This window comes from Panthera uncia, chromosome B1, assembly GCF_023721935.1.
Source record: "Panthera uncia isolate 11264 chromosome B1, Puncia_PCG_1.0, whole genome shotgun sequence".
NCBI lineage: Eukaryota > Metazoa > Chordata > Mammalia > Carnivora > Felidae > Panthera > Panthera uncia.
The window spans coordinates 73,849,624-73,867,071 of NC_064811.1; the positions used below are offsets into that span (position 1 = coordinate 73,849,624).

Here is a 17,448-nt window from a genome sequence, read left to right on the forward strand (position 1 = left end):
CTGTTTCCGATTCTGTGTCTCCCCCTCCCTCTGCCCCCCCCCCCTTCCTGCTCTGTCCCCCTCTGTCCCAAAAAAAAAAAAAAAAAAAAAAATGATTTGTTAAGTCAGTTTTTCAAACTGGAGGTAACTAGATAGCTGACTAATAAGTCATTTGAACTGAATACGTATAAATAGAAAAAAAATGACAAATTTATGAATATTAACTATGAAACCATAGATTAATAGGACTATCTTCAAAATTTATACAGATAAATGGATTAATGAGTTAGTTGGTATATGGTGGGTAGGTAGGAAGATGAATAAATGTGTTTATATATGAGGTATATTGTGTAATTTATATTTATAAATGTGTGTATAGCATGTTTTTAAAAAATAATTTTGAATTTGCATAAGATAAAAATTAATTAAGAGGATATACTAGGGACTGGGAAAGTTCAGAAAAATAGAGAATTTCCAAACTTAGTCTTATTTTAAATTGTTTTCACTTCCATAATTTTAAAGATAATAAAGCTGACTTGTACAACTGAACTGACATGATGCCTAAGGTAGTTTAAATTTGGCTTTAATATAAGGGATATTAATTATAATAAATATATTGAAATGGAGGAAAGTTTTTACATTACTTACTAACAATTTGTATCATAATGATTTGCGTATGATATTCCAGGTTCAATGGAAATGCCAGTTTTCATCCATTAATTCAGTATTTACTAAATTCTTGCTATAATCAAAGAACTCTATTTGAGTTAAATACATTTTTGAGCAGGATACTTGCCCACATGAAGTACAGTAGAAGCAAAATTTGGCTTTAATTTATGAGGTAAGAGCCTGAGGCACACCCTTCTGAGGAGACAGAGTTCCACTATGTAATTATCTACTTATTCTTACATCAACATATGATGATGGTGTGTCAAGTCATCCTTCCTAGTAACCCTGCCCTCGCTGTCTAATTCCAGGTTATTTGAAAGGAAGAAACAAAGGTGATTTCATGGTTTTAGGTCTAACAAGGCGAACCGACTGTGTGGCAAATGTAAGGAAGCTCAGAGGAAAGCTAAACTATGGGAGGGTAGTTTAGTTTTATACTTCAAAAAACTTTTTTTTTTCAGTTTATTCATTTTTTAGAGACAGACAGAGTGTGAGTGGAGGAGGGGTAGAGAGAGAGGGAGACAGAATCTGAAGCAGGCTCCAGGCTCTGAGCTGTCAGCAGCTGGAATCCATGAACTGCAAGATCATGACCTGAGCTGATGAACCTATGGAGTCATCCAGGCACCCCTAAACTTCTTTTTATTAAAGATAAAGTGAGCACTTGTGAAAATACTCACTGCTTAGTTCAAGAGATTCCTATCTGTAAAGAGATAGAATAATTTGGGGGACAATGTTAGAAGTCATCTTCAGTCTGGGGATAATTGAATCCAGAAAGGAAATTTAGATCTTTAAAGTGTAGAGAAAAATAATAATCACTAGGGATAGAGCTCCGACTATATTTACACCTCTGGGATGATTAGGGAGAGAAACCTGAGGTAGAGATAGAAAAATAATAGCCAGAAACAAAATAAAACCAGGATGGTGTAGCAATCAGTGGAAGAGTTTGAAGAGGAGAGAATGAGTACCTTAAAAATATGTTTGTTTTTGTGTATTCTAGATAGGTAAATCTCTCTCTCCTTCCCTCCCTGTCCCTCTTTCCTCCCTTCCTCCCTATAAATTCTGACTTGGAAAAGAGCCATTCAAAAATGGATGTTTAATAAAAGGGTTGATGTTGTAATTTGAATATTTGGGGTTCTTAATTAAGTTCTACATATTAGAATATAAGGTGTTTGCTAACATCTTTTGTCCTCCTGTGAAGACTTTAAACATCCTTCCCCACCCCGCCTCCCACTGGAGATTTATATCATCATCTAGCTCTGTAATGCAAATTATTACCTGTAAACTTTCCTGCTATTACCAATTTGATGCTTGGTTTCACGATGGCAAAATAATAATGAAAAATGAATTATTTTTGTTTCTAGTCCACATTCCTGAATATTAGTAACATTACTAATATAGATCAAAAGATTTTTCAATATCCTGACACTTTCAAAGGAGTCTCCCATTAAGAATCTATCTGCTTTGTCAGCTGACAAAGTTGTTAGCTAAGAGAAAAGTGTTCCATATTTTCTCCTTTTTACAGCAGAAGGGTATGGCTATTAATTCGTTTTATTATTTAATGACAGGTGACACAGAATATGAATAAACTGTGATATTTCACTTGGGTTATGTGCTAAATCTCCATTAACTGAATGAAAAGTTCTTTCCCTGGTTTTCAGAATATCCATTATTTAATCTTAGTATGCGATCATAAATAATGGATTTTGAGCTAAAGTATAATTACTTATTTATTTAACTTTTAGATGAATTTACACAATGTTAAAAATAATCTTTACTTTAAAAAGGAAAGCATTTTTAAGTGGTTAAGTTATGCTAGTAATATAATTACTTTGAATTATTGAGAAAATTTTATAGTATCTATTTACTTTTTCATAGCTTCTCCCCCAAAGCTATCACTTGAGTGAGATATTTAAAAAATTTTGTTTTAACTTTCTGGGCACAATAAGTTCTCTCAAGAAACTGGGCAGTTCATTTTTAGGTCACAAAACTAACATCTAGAGGAGATCAAAGTAACTGAATGAATAATCAAACTTTTTTCCCCATTTTGTACTTTGTAACAGAATCCACAAGTGTTTTATTTTCTCTTGGACTCTTTTAGGATAGACATTATGTTTATATTGTATCTGGTAGAAGCAGGTATATTTGAAATTTGACATGTTTCCAACCTTACTTTTAGCTAAAACTAAAATAAATGTATAATTGTTTCTGCCCGATATTTATTTAGTGCTATAATAAAAAGCACTCTTTACTTTTTTTATTCTTAGCTTTTTATAATTTCATGTATTCTTGTTTTTGTTTTTATTTTTTTGGTCACTCATGTAAAAATGGAGAATCCTATCTTCTCAAAACGACTGGAGAGACTTATTTTGGAAAATAATTAAGACTACCCCACCTAAAATAATTCCTATTATTTTCTATGTAATTTATTCCCATATATTAAACATATATTAACTATATTCTATATAATATATTCCTATGTGATATATTAAAAATATTGAAAATTTGAAGTTATTTTGTGACATTTTAAAGACATATCCCATTTTGGTATTTGGAATGGAATTTGGATCTGACGTACTATTCCTGATTCAGGAATATATGTATGTCTTTAAACCTTATTATAACACATTATCCTGATTGGCTAAGATGTGAATTCAAAAGTCAGAAGTAAATACTAACAGGTCCCTGGAAACTAACACCGAGTCTTAACTTGATTTCTATCAACTTTGCAGACTTGTAGTTATAGAAAATTATTGACCAAATTTAAGATAGTTTACTATTGACACTCATTTGTTGAGCTTAGCAGGTATGTAATTGAAGGTATGTAATTCATTATTAGTGTATAATGTATTTCAGTAATTTTATTTTTTAGACTCTTCCATATAGTTTGCTGCTTCAATAATGTATAATTTGAAAAACAATATGCATACATCAAGCATGTTTTCTCTCATTTTAATATGATTCTCAGAAGAATCCTATTTTTAAAATGATACAGCCAAAACTAGAAGGAGAAACCCTATCAAATATAATCTGAAGCAAGTGAAAACTACAACCCATCACCGTGTAAATAGGAGTCAAAATCTTTTGGGAGAGTTTTTTGCTTTTTTATTCCAAAGAGATAACCATACATTTAACTCATTACCAGGAAGGTCAAAGGTAAATAATATTATTTTCTATGTGTCTGACTTAGCATATATGTTATGAAAAAGAGCAACAATGAAGACCCGACCACATTATTTTTCTGTCCTGAAGGCACACAGCCACCAAATACAGGCCTGATCTGGACACGTGAGAAAATTTTAACTTAAAGGAATACAGTAGGATTTTAGTATTGATTGCCATCTTACAAGGGACAATCTTAATTTTTAAGTAAAGTTTGTTATTTTAAGACCTTATCCAAACGTGAGCAAAAATTCATGAGACCTGGCTAAACTCTCATACAAGGCAGGCAACTTCTCCACTGAATAAATATTGGAAAGAGAATAGGATCAAATTATAGTTGGGCCTTTATTATGACATAATTATGCTTGTTCAATGCTATCTTTTTAGTAAAAGCAAGTATATTTTATTTCAGCTATTTAACTGTATCTATGCCAATGAATATATCCATGGATTTTATGGACAAATTGATTTTCTTTCAAATAGCATAGTTTTCATTAAATATTTCATTTTGTCTCATTACTTACTTTGCAGTTTGATTAGATTCATTCCAGCACTGCTACTTAAAAATATTTTTTTATCCAAAGAATTACTCATGAGAAAAAATACAAAAGAATTGTAAAATATTTACCAAAATATCTTAATTCTTTATTGTAATCTAAATGCTCTCTAGGAATTAGAACTTTGCAGAAATGAGTGTAGTAATTTTACTAATAAATAGAGGAAGTTATTTAATATAAAATGAGAGATTCATCTTTGTATTGCAGAGATGAAGACATTTAAAGTGTCTCATGTTATAGCATAAAGGCAGGAAGCCTAGAGTCTGACACAAAGTCTGGCATAAGACTAGGCAACCACTAAATATTTCTTCATAATCTTGACTTTGACTCTGGGCAACTTGCTTAATCTCTCAGTGACTCATCTTTCTTATCACTAAATATATTTGTGTGACATTCTTTCTTTGAGAATAACCATACAGTATCCTTAATTCTATTCCTTTGCAGTTGCTTTTGTGTTAGTTGAAGGGAGTTAATATTCAGGTGTTTAATTTTGTCACTACACAGTTTACAAAAGGAAAATACCTTCGACTCTGCTGTATGTAACTGAGACAGATTTATGTGTTTATGAAATTAAAGTCAGTGTTTTGGAGCTAACATTGATATAGTGTCAACCTAATTTAATTAAACCCAGAACTAGTGTGCTGGCTTTTGTTTATCTAATTATATACCATTCTAAAGAGTTCATATTCACTGCGGGCAGAACACACTGGCAGATTAAGTGCAATAATAGAACTGCTTTGTCTGATGGTGTCCATCTGTTCCATGACTCCTATGATTTTCATTCCTGGAATATTATACTAAAATACAATATCGATAGTACTCTAAAGTTAAGACATCTTTTTTCTGATGCACACATTATATACTAATTGTTAATGCATTTTCCTTTCTAAATGTTATTAAACTGTAATAGAGTATGACTGTCTTCAAAAAGTTCAGATATTGTCATCAATCCTCTTCAGAAGGGAGATGCATCTACGCAACTGAAAATACAATACAAATATAACTATACGAAACCCTACGTTGTTTAAAAAATGATGCATATTTTTCCTATAAGACTCATCCTACTGAATTGAATACATCATTTCTCATACCTACACGTTTTTACACAGTCAGCTATTATTCTGCCCAAAATGCAGTCCATTTGTCCTCTCCACCTCATCAGCATTTCCCACCGGGCTGACTCTGAGGAATACTTTAAGGTTGACGCAAGCATCACCATCTACCTCTTCCCATTTCAGATTGACCTCGCTGCTGCTCATCTGTGCTCCCAATCCATTATACTCTTGTCTCAATCATGTACTACACTATATAAAAATACCTGATTTAGCGAATTATATTTTCCTAATTTGACAAACTCTTTCAGTGCAGGACCCGCGTCTCATTCATTTTTATACCTTAGCACTTACAACAATCTTTGCCTTAGTAGTGGACTCTCTTTTAATGTGTGTGAAAGGATGAACAAATGAATCAGCAAAGATTTTCGTGATTGGTTCATCAAGTCTCAGTAGCCACATTTGGGAAACATCGCATGAACTTTAGCATCGTGAGCTGAGAGTCAAAGTCTCTCCTAGATGGATTTAACTTTTATGACATCAAAATTTGATCCACTTTAAACCTTTTCGCTCACTTAACTTGAAAAAGAACACGGCCTTCTTTTATGATTTAACCTAAATCTGTTATCTTCCTTTGAGCTACTTTTCTCTACATGCTACTTGTTTTAAAGGGAAAGCAAAGTTAATATGTTTTTAAAACTTCATGGAAAGTAAGTCCTATGTGAATTGAAAATACAAATAGAAATATGCAATTTGAGCTAAATTCTGGCTCAAATAGACTTAAATTTTATTTATTTTATATTTTAAAACTATTACAAAGGATTAAACTTTACTTCTAGCTCAATTAATATATTGAATTAGTACCTATGTTTTTGAAATGTACAAATTTATTATACACTTAAATTAGTACAAGTTTTAAAAAATGCATTGCATCAAGAATTATTAAATAATTAATACTTATTTTATATAAGTAATATATACTATATTTTAATTTCTATATAATTTGCATGAAACATCATGTGTAATAATATATACCTGGGGGGGAAAAAAACCTCATTAAAACTAGTTTATATATGGAAGCTTGCTTTGCAATAAAATCCAACATTATTCCTGCTAAAAAAAAAATATCTTGGCAATTTTATTGTTATTAGTGTTATAAATATTACATATCAGGAGTTCTTCTAGTAAAAAGTGTTATGTATGCAGCATTGTAGGTCCATACACACCCCTGCATTGAAAATATATAGTATATGAACATTCATGTTTGTACAGCAAATTTAGAAGTACCTGGCTAATGAGAGGATTTTTTGTGTTAGAATCTATTTCATGCCTAACTCACTTCCATAGTGCCTTTACTTAAATTTAAGAAAAATGTCTTACACAAAAATTTCAGAAATTCATCTATTATATCATACAGATATATCATTATACATAGCCAAGGGGATTCATCCAGAATGAAATTATTTTATAGCTTACAAATAAATACAAATTAGAAGAATAGAATGTATTTTCAGTCATAACCTAAAGAAATGAAAACTTCTGCACATAACTGTAAAATTAAGCTACATGTGTTGATTTTTTTAAAAAGTCTACTTAATCAGACATGAGAATTAGCTCTTTTTAAAACATATTTTAATTTCAGAGTTCCGATAAATCACAAGAAAGTCTTAATTGAAGCCTGGAAAATATCAAGTGTATCTTCTCCTTTCAAAACAATTTGGTTTCATGTAAATTTTAGATGGTGGATAGACTGTTGATATCTACCTATTTATTTTGATCACAGGAAGAAAAAATATGGATAAATTAGAGTTAGATCTATGCCTGTTTTTCTATCTAAAAATATAACTTCCATATATAATGTTTTAAAACTCCATTTTTCTAATAAGAAAAACCATGCAAGTGTATTGTCGTGTTAGGAAATACGAATAAGCAAAATGAATACAGCAAATATTCCTGTAAACTTCAACATCTGAAAAGCCTCTGTTAACCCTCCTAAACAAGTAGGAGGCTGCTTTGCTTTCTGTTTTCCCTTTTTTACTTACACAAGAAAATTTAGAAGACGAAATATACCAAACCCCTAACACCACAGGAACGATTTAATTATTGTCCATGTTTCAGTGTTTTTTCTTTTACATTATTTTCCTATTTCTCAAATAGTTTACGTTTGCAATAATAGCCCCCAATATTGTATTTTTATATTTTACAATGATAAGAATTTCTAAGCACTTTTCAGTTTCCACATTAAATTAGCAAAAATACTCCAGTAGCTATTACCATAAAATACCTGAGATAATCATAGACGAAAAATAGGAAAAGTTTGAAAGCATGAGATCATATGGCTCTAAGATAAGATGGAATATATGCCATTGTATTTATTAGGAGATAGTCATAATTTAGAATGAAATAGTACCCTTAGTTATTTTTTTTTTATTTTTTATTTTTATTTTTTTTAACATTTATTTATTTTTGAGACAGAGAGAGACAGAGCATGAACGGGGGAGGGGCAGAGAGAGAGGGAGACACAGAACCGGAAGCAGGCTTCAGGCTCTGGGCCATCAGCCCAGAGCCTGACGCGGGGCTCGAACTCACGGACCGCGAGATCGTGACCTGAGCTGAAGTCGGACGCTTAACCGACTGAGCCACCCAGGCGCCCCAGTACATAGACTAAATAAGATGAGAATGGAAATTTTTAGATGAGTTTTGTTGAAGAACGGCTGAAACAATTGAGATTAGATCAACTGTTCTGTCACAAGTTTGGGGTTATCAGATATGCTTTACCAATTTACAAACTATGTAACACCGAATACTTCACAACAAAGTGCGTGACACCAATATGGATGCTTGTAAAGTAAAAAAAAAAATAAATAAACCTAAGATTGAAGATATAGTGCCTGCATACAAAAACTTGAAGTGGACATGATAGGTTTTTCAGGATATATTTTTGTTGTCACTCAGGAGTAAAACAGAGTCAGGAAAGCAGGAATGTCTAGGAAGATGCCTTGTGACAAAGACCATTTATCCTCAGTTTGGAAACAGCTCTTTGTAATTGACTCAGTCCTTGCTCTGCCATCATCTCCTGGAGAGCAACAAGTTGAGCCATGTGTCACCTCATATAAAGTACAATCAGAGGGATGTGGTTGGCCAAAAAGCTACAGTGGTTTCAAATCAGAATCTGCAAATAATCCACAAATCCCTATGATTTCACTCTGAAATTACCAAGGGCACCGTATGGATAAAACAAGTCCAGGCAATATATGAGATAGAATTGGGAAATCCTGAAAAATATGAATTCAGTCATTTCTATTCAGGAGACTATGCTTCTTTTTCAAAACAGGTTCCTGTAACCATCCTGACCATGTGCCAAATAATTGGCCTCCCCTCGTTTGTCATTCTGCTGCAGGTGCATTTCCTCAGAAAGGCCATGAGCTTAAGTATTATCATTCACACAGAGATCAATTTCTTCTGACAGCAAAGTGTTGCAGGCACAGATTTGCATTTGCCATGTGGTAATTTAAAAAATTCTACAAATTGGAGATTTTGAGTGCCCTTGCTACTTCTTTTCCTACCTTTTATGCTTCTTGCTCCTAAAAACAAACAAATAGACAAAAAAAAAAAAAAAAACAACTTTGCTCAATTCTTTTTTATTACACATTATAGTTATATTTATTTTGTAAAATTTTTTGAGGTTTATAAAATATTTCCCAACTCAAGTTCTGCCTCATGAGTGATGACCAAGGATGTACTGACTGGTCATCGTTAATCAAAGAATTAGACAAATGTATTTGGTTCATTCAAGCAAATAGTTATTGCATACCTACTAGGTATAAGGTATTGTTATAGATGCAATAGAATATGGAGGTGCCTCAGATGTCAGCAGTCTTATTGCTTTGGGGCACCTATGGTCACATTAACATAAATGCTCAAATTTCCAACAGGAATTACACCACTCCCAGACCCTTAGCCCTTCTGAAAAATGCCCCAATGAAATATTTCTCGCAAGCCCAGAGAGGCTAAAGTATCCAACCATGAGTCCAATCCTGCTATTCCTGTTACTGTCCTCCTACTTGAAGCCGTGGGTCTCTGTCCTGTCTGTGATCTGGGCTGTGCTGCGAGAGTGTGTTCAATGTCAACTTTCACTTAAATCAGCTTTGACCCCGTCTCACATGTTTCCTTCTGAATCACTTCCTTCAGTTTCTGCCTCTCTAGACTTTCCCCCTGCAGAGTCAACAAAAAGAGAAGCAAACACAAACCAACCAAATGTATTTCATCTTTTTATTATCCTTAGTAGTTTCTTTATTTTGTAAGGCTATTTTATTTTACTTTTTAATTAATTTATTTTTAAATGTTTGCTTATTTATTTTGCGAAAAGGAGAGAGAGAGAGAGAGAGAGAGAGAGAGAGAGACAGGAAGGGCAGAAAGAGAGGGAGAGAGAGAGAGAGAGAGAGAGAGCGAGCCCCAAGCAGGCTTAACACGGTTATGGCAGAGCCCAATACAGGGCTCCACCTCAGGAATTGGGAGATCAAGAGTCAGACGTTTAACCAACTGAGCCACCCAGGCACCCCCTTCATGAGGCTATTATATTAAATTCTATTCTCTCCTTCCAGATAAAAACAATAATCTGTACATTTTACAAAGATAAATAGATGTAAACTTCGGTACTTCATTTGTCACTGCCTGAATTTTCTTCAGGTTTAATGAAGCCCCTCCCACTAAACAAAAAGAATGTAGTGGTGTACAGGGCAGGTGATGGGCGTTACTAGATGCTTGCATGATGTGATTCTTAAAGTAAAATGTAAGTAACTTGTTTTGGAGATTAAAAACACAAAGGAGGAAATGTTTAGTTCTAATCCTAAGAGTCAACTAAGATTTGGCACTGGAGATAGCATTGAAGTTGAAGATGGAAGAATGAGTCAGGTTTAAGGTTAAGAGGGGAAAGTGGAGTGGTTAGCATGGTTCATTCAGGTTACAGTACAAAGGACACAGAGAAGTAAAACACATATAGCCCCAAATTTCTGAATGTTCCCTGGGAACAAATTTCTGAATGTTCCCTGGGAACAAATTTCTGAATGTTCCCTCATCTGAAAGCAGATGAGTGAAGGGGAAAACAGTCATGTGAAGACAGTTATATAGATCCAGATTGTGATGACTAAGATGCTTTGAATTCTATACCAAATATTGTGAATTTTCTCAGGTGGGTAATTAGGCAGATCATCAGGAATTCTGAATAGAATGATTTATTTATGCTTCAAGTAATAGAAAAAAGCTTGACTGAAAGAAGAATTAGGATATTTATTAACTCACATAACAGGAAGGCTTAGAGACAGAGTGGATCTAGGGATAGTAAATTCAATTGTTCAGTCTACTTCTTTGCAATTCTTTCTCCTCCATTACTTTTGTGTGAATTAATTTCAAGCATCACATTCACAAGTTAATGGTGTCCAAAAGTAAGGGCTAAAGTTATTATTTATTTTTCATGGTTTTTTTTTGACAAGGACTTTGCCTAGAAATTTTAGCCAGTAGATTCCTTCTGTGTCAATATCCAAAATCCTTCCATAAGCCTATTTAGAAAATGATCACTGATTATGGGAATGGAATTACCAATTCCTATGTGAAATATAATTCCCAGTTTCCCCAAAATGGGATTTACTCCATATAGGATCAAAATCAGGATTGTATTAGCAAGGAAGGAATTGGAGAAAGGATAGATAGCTGAGTATGGCAAAGAAATAAGAAGATGAAATTCTGCATTTTTGACATCAATTATGGAAGTAGAGTCTGGGATAGGTTAGAAGGTGTAAAGACAAGAAGCAAAGAAATCACAGGAGTTTAGTGCAATAACAATGTAAGAAATAACGGAAATTTAAACTAAGGCATGGAACCAATATAAAAAGGAGCAGAGAGGTTGGTTAAAGAATTTCAAACAACAACAACAACGACAACAACAACAACAACACAGATGTCACTAACGGTTTCTTCTGTATAAAGAGCAAGGGAAAGACAAAAGACAATTCTAGGGTTGAAATGGAAATTTAGCATTAACAGCTGAGCTGATAAAGACAACAAGAGTAGAATAGGGTAAAATGGTTGCTCTTCACATGGTAATGTGCTTTACCTTGACAAAATAATAATAATGAGTCTATTCTTTTCTATTTATGTAGAAAAATATAGCCATAGACTGTACTGATTAAGAACTTCTAAGTTCTGGACATGAAATTTTCCTGTAGAAGTTAATTTACTCTTTATTTATATATTGTCTTTTTTTTATTAAATTTTTTTAACGTTTTTTTTATTTATTTTTGAGACAGAGAGAGACAGAGCATGAATGGGGGAGGGGCAGAGAGAGAGGGAGACACAGAACCGGAAGCAGGCTCCAGGCTCTGAGCCATCAGCCCAGAGCCCGACGCAGGGCTCGAACTCACAGACTGTGAGATCGTGACCTGAGCTGAAGTCGGACGCTTAACCGACTGAGCCACCCAGGCGCCCCTATATTGTCTTTTTTTAATACCTCTTTAAATTCAATTCAAGGAATATTTTATGAATGATTATTTTAATTAAGGCTACTGATCATATAAACAGAGCTCTGACTCTTCTTAGGTATATAGTTTTAAAATACACTTTTGAATACTTGTTATTTACCAAAAAGCTAATAGCTAGCAGTACAAAAATAATGTAATTATGTCTGTGATATTCAAATTCAGTTTCAATTGATTAAAAAAATGATCAGACCCTATGTCAGCAGTATTGGAGAAATTTTTTTTTATAAAGAACAAACTCCAAATGGTTTATTTCTATTTATTGTTTTAAATACATGTATTAATAATCAGCAACAAAGAATCACTATTTCAGTTAAGCCTTTATGAGTATAATTAATGAACATTCATGTAATTGTCTAATTTGAACTTATAATGCTCCAACCTACACCTGAATTTCATTATATTCCACATTGTGACTAGATTAGGAAGAAAATTCGTATATACTTGAACAGATCTTTATCAATTTTGAAGATTTATTATGTTGATTTGCCTTTTTTTTTTCCTTCTGTTCTTTATAGTTTCTCCCCTTCTTGGTCGTCATGGTCATTTCTCTTTCTCTCTTGTATAGCCTTTCATCTTTACATTCTAAAATATTTTGTGTAATTAAATTTTTTATATATGTAATGGTATGAATAAAATAAACTTTATATATTTAATAATCCCAATCCATATGTCTCTGGTCTTTTGAAAGACTTGCTGTGTATATGACTGAATAGCTGGTCAAAAAAGCCGTGTTTATTGTTAAGAGCCGTGTCTATTGTCCCACTATTGGGAAGAAAATAATCATGTGTCTTCTGTAAATTGCTAGTGTTAATAATAACTAGTTAAATATCTGAACATATTTAACCTGACTTAATCTTATCTGAACATAAAACAAAGTGTCGAATTTAAATTGCTTTTTTTACCTCCATAGCTCTATCTAAAACTTTGATGTATCATAAAACGACTTATAGACATTCACATTCTGTATTTATAAAAAGAATAAAAACACATAATCCTTTTTGGTCTGTATATATATGTGCATGTATATTAGAGAAAACATAAAACCACAGTTCTTGTGAATCTCAATATGTACACAGGCAGTTTTAGAAAAAATACAGTGTTATAGACACACTTATTATTTTGGTTCTGAAAAACACTGGTATGAATAATGGAATATTACCTAACATGCCACCTATATTCATATTTTTCCGACTGTCCTCAAAATGTCATTCATAGCTGTTTTTTTTTTTATTTTCATTTTTTTGTAGAGGATCCAATTAAAACTCCTGTTTTGTGTTTAGTTTCCATGGTACTTTATTCTCCCTTCATCTAGAATAGTCCTCCCATCCTTTTTTTGTGTGTTAATATTTTTAAAGATTCCAACTTTATTATTCTCTAGGACACTTCTTACTCTGGCTTTGTCTAATAGTTTCTTCCTTGTTTGATTCAGGTTAAATATTTGTGGCAAGAATACTATGAATACTATCAGAATATAATTTCCTTGTGCTTAGGAGATACAAGCTAAATTATTTAAGTGTGAAATATTCTGGTATATGCAACTATGTTCAGATGGTTCATCAAAGAAAAAAAATTCTATGTGCATATATGTATATATCTGTATCTCTATATATCTAGAGAAAATGTGAGAAAAAGAGAATTAGATACAGAGCAAGAGGCAAAGCAAGCAGGATAATTGGCGAGTCTTGGTGAAGCGTATAACAATGAGGACTGAACTAGCCTTTCAACTTTCCAGTAAGTTTGAAACATTTCAAAATAAAAAGCTAGGGAAACAATTGGGGTGAGATAGTGAAAGGGATGTGATTTGGAGTTTATATACTAAAGTAGATAGCCATTCAGCTACTTGTGTGATTTTGGGTAAATCATTGAAAGTATCTCAGCTCATAAATCCCAACTTTAAAATGGATATGAAAATACTGAGTTTATATGTTTTTTTAAAGATTAAAAAAGATAACCAATACCAGAACTTTATACACACACACATGATAGCTAGATATTGAATACCAAGACAACCCAGATTCGTTTTGGACTGGAGTCCAATGGACTCTAATAACTTACTGAAAGAGCTAGGAAATGAATAAGGTGTATATTCATCATTTTGTAAAATGACAGAAGTTTAAATTTGTTTGTTGTTCTATTAGAGAAATGACTTTTGCATAGTTCAAATGACCTTGGTGACTGTAAATAAAATGAAGTTCAAGGGTGAGTAGCACAGAGTTAATTAACTTAGGAAATCAATAAAAAACAAACCCACACAAATATAAGATGGATAAGGATTTTTATAGTACACAAAAGGTCATAGAGGGCATTAATGTAAACACGTGAATAATGCAGTGTTGAATTTAAATCAGGAAACCAATGTTAGGAGAGTAAGTGCTAATATTATAGCACTAGAGAACTTCTAACTTTAGATTGACTTCACAGTTGCCCTCAAACTAGAATGAGATCTAAGGAATTGATTTATTCATTCTCTGGGGAGATATGTATGCAGCACTTTTTTTTTTTTTTAATCCTTCCAAGCCCTCTGTTAGTGTTGTAATACAAAAACAAATGAGATAACCATTCTTGCCTTCAAAGACCTTACAGTCAAGTGCAGCAGACATAGATAGGTAATGAGAATAGGCCTTCCCTTGGAGTAACTACTGGATTAGGTGCTCATTTTGAAGAAGCATCTAACCACTTCTTGGGGTATTGGGACAGTTTTGTGGAAGTAATAATATTTAAGTTGAGATAGAACTTTTAGTTTATATCATTTCAAATATGAAAGGGGAAAAATAAAACTATTCCTGATCTGAAAATATATGACTTGTAAGAGACTTGAGATTTCTTCACTTTTTTTTTTGTTTTTGTTTTTGTGTTTTTTTATAAGTTCTAGGTCAATAAATAGTAAGAAAATATACAGTGAAATATTTTTTTCTTCCTAATAAACTTTAGATTTGTATTTTTGTGGGGCAGAATTCTTGCTGCCTGATTTGGCTGGGGCTTTGTATTTGGAAAAAATTCACTACTGTATTGAGACTAAACTACACATTTTAATATTCAAAAGCTGAAGAGTCCTGGGTGCTGTTATCCAAGGTAAAGTTTTTGTTTTTATTCTACCTTGTCCTTGTCTTCTATTCTTCTTACTTTTCTTTTTTAAAAATATTAATTGGTTTCTTTTTCTATTCTTTTCTTCCCTTCCCTTCCCTTCCCTTCCCTTCCTTTCCCTTCCTTTCCCTTCTCTTCCCTTCACTTGCATTCCCACCCCCCACTCTCCTCCCTTCCCCTCCCTTCCCTTTCCTTCCCTTGCTTTTAAAGTAAGGTCTGATGAGCAGGAACCAAGAGTATTAGGGCTAAGAGATGCCATGATCATCAGTGGGCCTGAAGAGTTTTGGGGGTAAAGAAGCAACTAATGGAGTCAGAAACTGGTTACACAAGAAATGAGTAAACAAGTAAATGCATTAATGATAATGGGCATCAATTTCTCATTATATAGTGGAGGCCAATTGATATCTGTAGTATTGGATTGAACTTGGAGGCATTGGTGTGAACTTTGGATTTTTAACATATAGAAAGAAATATATAGAGAGATATCTATATGTTTATGTGCTTATATACATATATATTTCCTAGATTTGTCTTTTGAAAGGGCTAAGAAGCAATGACACCCGGGAGAAATTATTTCACCAAATATGTAGATCTTAAATACCATTTTCTACTCAAAGGCACCAGGGCTCTTAGAGTAATGACTGGTTATGGGGATGTGGCTGTGAAAGTCCAAGATGAACCAGGACTATCCTGATTTACAAGGCAGTTTGTAAAAAATTTGGGTTGTTGTCAAAACAAAACAAAACAAAAAAGTAGAAACCAACTTGAAGGGTTTTCACTGAGCAAATCTAGGACAATTTTGAGCTCTAAAATAAATAGTAATAATGGCGGATTATTACCTATTAAATAAAATAGAAACCCTTGGATCACTACCGATATAATTGAATAAATATTAAATAAATGGAAGGAAGTGAAAACTCTCCCTTATGGAACAATGACAATTAAATGTAGAAAGAATGATGCATTAGAAAATCGCCCTTTGACAACCGTTATAAGAGTAATCGATTTAGACTAATATTGTCAACAGATGCTAACTAGAAAGTTTGTTGAAAATAGAATATTTTCAGTCTTAAAGTAGGCCCCCAAATACGTATCAATTATAAAGGGAAAAGTGTAACTTTGCAGGGATGGCTGAAGGCATCATCTTCACCAAATGATTATTAGTAATGGGACAAGTCAAAATTATTTTTGTAATATACCTAACAAAGTGCAGAATCTGAAAATGATCATAAAGAAATATGAAATAAACTAACTGGCTATACTCTTAAAGCATAAAGCTAAGATTTAGGAACAGTTCCAGATTGAAGGAGACAAAGGATATATGACCTTAAAAGTGAAACATATATTCTTGGAGTATAGTGTAGGTCAGAAAGAAAAAAAAAAATTCTAAGGAGGAAATTATTGGGAAAGTTGTCAAAACTTGAGTGAGATATATATATTAAATGGTAATCTAGTTGGTGATATTGTTTTCCATGTTAATTTGCTGTTTGGGTGGTTGTACTAGGTTATGTAGAGAGTATCCTTGTAGGAAATTTCCACTAAAACTTTTAGAGGTGATGTGAAACTCTATCTGCTCTTTATGTGATACTCTATCTGCTCTATTCGTGTTCAAAAATATGTGATATGATATTGATCATAGTGATTTTTTTCAGTTCTTCAGTCCATATTTTCTTGAGTATAAAATTTAAACATTTTATCATGTATGATTTCCTCAAAACCTGATGCTTTTGAACTTTTCACCCCGTTATCCACCTTAATCCCACATAAACTTCTTGCTGCAACTGCTGTGAACATCTGGGATTCCACTGAGTAAGACATCCCTCACACCTCACACCGTGTCAATAGTTTTTCTTTTATGTACAACTTCCTCATCCTCTCCCCACACATCCTCATCCTGTCTTCACCTTGTGAATTCCTACTCTACTTTCAAGGCTTAGTTCAAGCATTACTTCCTTCAGGAGGCATCTCTTTATTCTCCGCCCTTGTGTTGTTTCTTTCCCCTATGTGCCCAACCTGTGGTTACCTCTGTGATAGCATTCATGGTCCTCTGTTTTAAATGAGTTTACTTGGCTGAGCTATTAGCAGTCTGCGAGCTTCTCTAAAGTTTTTTATCTCGGCTTCTATATTCAAACTTCATCTCTCCTAGCTATCCTTGCAACCTAGAATAGACACTCTAAATATGTTTCTTTTGGTACATTATTTAATTTATATGTATATGTAAACAGTAATCTCTTTGCCATTGGAAGAATTTTCTTTTGTCTGTATTTTCTGAACATAGCGAAGGTTTTATATTTAAACCACGAGGTAGTATTACACAAGGTTACATCTAGAAAAAAAATGAAAAGTATGTGTCTATTCAAGCATGCTCCCAGATGAGATACCAAAGATAATTAATAAATGAAGATTTTATTTATC

At 33.0% G+C, this 17,448-nt stretch overlaps 1 long non-coding RNA gene across 1 annotated transcript in view; it reads right to left on the reverse strand.

The window, feature by feature from the left end:
- The window catches only part of LOC125923685 (uncharacterized), a 175,985-nt gene that overhangs the window by 33,460 nt on the left and 125,077 nt on the right, over positions 1-17,448 (reverse strand). The gene's annotated exons all lie outside the window — the stretch shown is intronic.